This window comes from Poecilia formosa, unplaced genomic scaffold (assembly GCF_000485575.1).
Source record: "Poecilia formosa unplaced genomic scaffold, Poecilia_formosa-5.1.2 Scaffold897, whole genome shotgun sequence".
In the NCBI taxonomy this organism is placed as follows: domain Eukaryota; kingdom Metazoa; phylum Chordata; class Actinopteri; order Cyprinodontiformes; family Poeciliidae; genus Poecilia; species Poecilia formosa.
In genome coordinates this window covers 1,938-6,258 of record NW_006800836.1, presented here as the reverse complement: position 1 = coordinate 6,258, position 4,321 = coordinate 1,938, and the positions used below count along the sequence as shown (strand labels likewise).

Genomic DNA, 4,321 nt, shown 5'->3' with positions numbered 1-4,321 from the left:
CAATCCTGCTTAACATGTAATGACAGTTCAATTTAACTCGAGTTAAGTATCTTTGTAAAAGCACTTAATTGAAATTAGTTTATTAAAGTTCAAGGGCACATCATCAGTAGTGCACCTTGGGGTCTCAGGGTGTTTCGGCCATTATCACTAGACACCCTACCCAAGGAGAGCCCAGTCATGGTTGATCAAGCCATGTTGTGTGTCCAAGATAAAAATCAGAGTTAAATCTAGTTAAATTGAGATTTGAGTTGTGTATATTCTTGCAGGATCATGTGTGAAGTCTCAAACAGGATTATTGAGGGACCTCCATTAGCCTTTCATTCTCCAAAGATGAATCAGGAATTGAAATCAGATTAATGGAGAATAAATCAAACCTTTATTTCCAAGAGAACATCAACTCTGGTTTTAAACTGAATTAAGTCCAGCTTTCTTCTTCTATCCTTTACTTTTTAGGTTTTTAGTGGTCCCAAAAGAAGGCTAAACTACTTATTGAAAAAGGAGACGATTTACCCAACGTTAGTCGCAGCAGATCAGCTGTAGGCACATGCGTTCTCTGTGATCAAAATGGCAGCGTGCAGCTCTAGTACGTAGTAAAGAAGGAGCCATAATGTACTCTGGGCAATTCCAGCGGGCATATAGTCCAAGTCTGATTGTCCGTTCGGGTTCTTTGCCGACCTCCAATTCTTTTCAAAGCTCGTTTTAACTCATCTAGTTCGAAAGATGAACTCATACTGATTTCAACAATGTATAGTTTTTCAGGGTTTCTATCAAAGGCCACTAAGCTAGAAGCCGATTTAAAGGCCCAACCTCAAAGTATGTTGGGAAATACAGCGGGCATGTTTGTAGTCCCAGTCTGATCTTCCATTCAGTTCTTCGCCGATCCCCAAATTGTTTCAAAGCTCGTTCTCACCCATCTAGTTTAAAAGGGAAGTTCATCCTGAATCCACTGGTGTAAAGTTTAACAAGATTTGCATTAAAACTGTCAAACTAGAAGCTAATTTAAGATCCCGACCGCTAAGCATGATGGGTAAATGAAGCGGACATGTTTGTAGTCCAAATCTAATTCTTTAGTTCCAGCCTTTGGCAGAAGCTCAGAAGTGAAATTAAAAGCTGTATCAAGCTTCATATCAGGAAAAGGAGTTTTCAAACAAAGCTTTAAAAGAGCTTTGTTAAAAAACAGAGTTTTAAAGACAGCACTCAGCCTTCAGAGGAGCAATCAAGTAACTGGGTAAAACTCGCAGACATCTTTGTAGTTCTGATCTTATTGAACCGTTCCAGAGCATGGCAGGGCTCACAAGTGAGAATAGACCCTTTTCACAGTGACGTCAGACATTGGCCGCCATAACTCAAAGCGGTGTATCTTTACTTCCGTATCTTTACTTCCGGTGTGATTTTGCCTCGGGAAACCTGACTGAAAAATTCATGGATACTCATTATCTTAAGGATATAATAAAAGGTAAGGTTAATAATAACAGCATTTAAGTGTTAGATAGCTGTTATTACTCAATGTCAATCCACCATTCTCTGACTGTGCATAAAATAAACAGCCTCCGATCGGAGAGTAAACCAGCTAGCAGCAGCTTTAGCCACAGTTAAGAAAAATATACACCGCTCTGTAAGTGCTGTAACATTTAGAGATTCACTTTATTTATCAACTTTAATAAAACAGCATTTAAGTGTTAGATAGCTGTTATTACTCAATGTCAATTCACCATTCTCTGACTATGTATATAATAAACAACCTCCGATCGGAGAGTAAACCAGCTAGCAGCAGCTTTAGCCACAGTTAGGAGACGTATACACTGCTGCCTTTCAGTGCTGTGTTTTTAAAAGTTTCACAAAAATCACTTACATCTTCCAACACTGTTGTTTAGAAAAGCATTTTAAAAATTGATTTAAGCGCTATCTGCCAAATAATTTACGTATTCTGATTTGATTCATAATTTATCCATTTGTTTTGTTGTCCATCTTTCTCAGCAGTAGCCGACCTAACAACCTATCATATCTGAGATGGTCTTGTTCCTCTGTCCATGGCAGGTTCAGTCAATCAGCTGTGGGACATCTGCTGCCTAACGTCAAACTATCATGGGCCTCTTAATTTAAAAGGAGAAACCAGTACAGAGCCTCCCTGCTCTTGCAAGTCACACTTCTTGGATGAACACTCACTACTGCAAGCAGCTGTGTTAGAAATGAAATCTTTGTGTATCTATCCTGTAATTAATATCTATATATATCTATTAATAAATGAATTGATGTTGTGTAGAGTTCTGTAAAAACTATTGTAAATAGCTTCTCTTGAGTAATCTACATGTGTGCAACTTTTACATTTAAATTGCTTCTTTTTGTAAATTTTACACATCTGGCAACGAAGTATGTGGAGGAGAGGAAATGCTAAAATTAAAGCTGCCATTGTGGAACAAAGACATAAGGTTTGTGGCCGTTTCTTGCAAACATCTATGTAATAATTATATTAAACACTGTGCATGGTTACTACATTACACAAACATAATTACCACAGTTAATTTAAGTCATTGATAGAGAAAATGTATTTAGAAAAGCATATCAATTTTATTTCAACATTATGTACTCAGGGTTTACAACTGAAGAAGACATCCATGTAGGGTCCTTGGCAGGTGCCAGTCTGCAGTGAACTGGTGGATGACAGAGGCAGTGGTATACTGTAATAAGCAGTTTGAAGCAAAAGTCCCACCATGTGATCCACAGGGTTTTCCCACCTCAGCACAAACTTCATGCACTTTCTTTCCACAGGCACCACAGCAGAATCAAGTGTAACCTGTTAAAAGGGATATAAAGGTGTTATTCCTATATTATAAATTTTGTACTGCCAAGTCTACAACCGCAGGAAAACAAAGTCTAAGAAACTTAACCTTCTAATCATAACATTTCATAAATATTCATTGGAGAAATGTGAAGGAGAGCGAAATAGTTCTTATATTTCTCCAATGAAACGTTAATATTTATCTATCTATCTATCTATCTATCTATCTATCTATCTATCTATCTATCTATCTATCTATCTATCTATCTATCTATCTATCTATCTAAGACAGAGTCTTCCTACTCATGTCTTGATCGTAGTAAGAGTTTAACTTTTCAGGATGTGATGGAGCAGCGGGTGTTTTGCATAACTGTCAAGTTTTGGACTTGTGGCTACAGGTAATGTCGCTACTTAGCGGGTGGTGAAACTAGCGTATGACGTGAGGAGGGTTTAATACGATCATGCATTTTACGTGACGGGTGGCAACCCCAGTCTATACTATAAAAATGTTATTAAGATTAGAGCCTAAATACGTTCTATTTCCAAAACAGAAAGGCTACGTAATGTTAGCCAGTTAACAAATTACTATTGCTAGCCTAGCATATCAACTAACAGCTAGAAAAAAACAAAACACGTACCTTCGTAGTCAAACTGGTATCAATCAGCGAGGAATTTTTCCAGTTTAGATTATGTTGATGAAGAAAAACTGTTTGCAAATAGTGATATATCTTCAAATCGTATTTGTGGCAGCTGCTTTAGAGTCCAGAAACAGCGTTAACTACACACACCGGAACTAAAGACACACTGGATTGAGTCAAAACGGATGTTGTCTGACGTCATGTGAAAAGGGTCTATAAAGGCTGAATCAAGCTTCATGTCAGAAAAACTGAGTTAGAAAATAGAGAAATTAAAAAGGAAATAAAAGAACGTAATGAAAAAGGACTCCACAATCAAAATTCCAATCTTCAGAATAGGAAACAAGCAATATTCCTGCATCCTGTGGAAGCTCAGAGCGGAGACTTAAAGCTATGCAGGGTGTGCGCATCTGATCTCGGGGTCGCCATGTTTGTGTTTGGTGATGTGTTTAATGTATTCATCTCCTTTAGCTAGGGTAGGGTAACCCTAACCCATATGCATGCTGGAGGAGAGAGAGGGCGGAGGGATGAATGAAAGAGTTTTAAGGCACTCACCCTGCTGGCAACCCCATGCGTAGCATCATAAAACAATATGGATCAATACACTTTGAAAATATATACAAATACATGAAAACAGAAATGAAAAATACTTCTACAAATAGATGGGCTGTCATTGGTCTTACAGTGTATTACAATAACATCATTGAATATATATACATTGATATATTGTATACTTAATATCATGCACAGTTTTGTAATATAATAAAATTTTTAATTTTTTATAAAATATATATTTTTTTAATTATTAACATTTGTCGGTCTCTTTAATTTGATCAGGTTTTGATCTGGGTTGGGCTTGTTTGGNTTTAGATTATGTTGATGAAGAAAAACTGTTTGCAAATAGTGA

At 37.1% G+C, this 4,321-nt stretch overlaps 1 long non-coding RNA gene across 1 annotated transcript; it reads right to left on the bottom strand.

Moving 5' to 3' along the window:
* Positions 1-2,440: 2,440 nt before the first annotated feature.
* On the bottom strand, positions 2,441-3,772 carry LOC107834992 (uncharacterized). Its single transcript, XR_001660812.1, has 2 exons — positions 3,418-3,772; positions 2,441-2,794 (listed from the first exon to the last, which is right to left on the bottom strand). It is a non-coding gene; the product is annotated as an uncharacterized LOC107834992 (long non-coding RNA).
* Between the last annotated feature and the right edge of the window lie 549 nt (positions 3,773-4,321).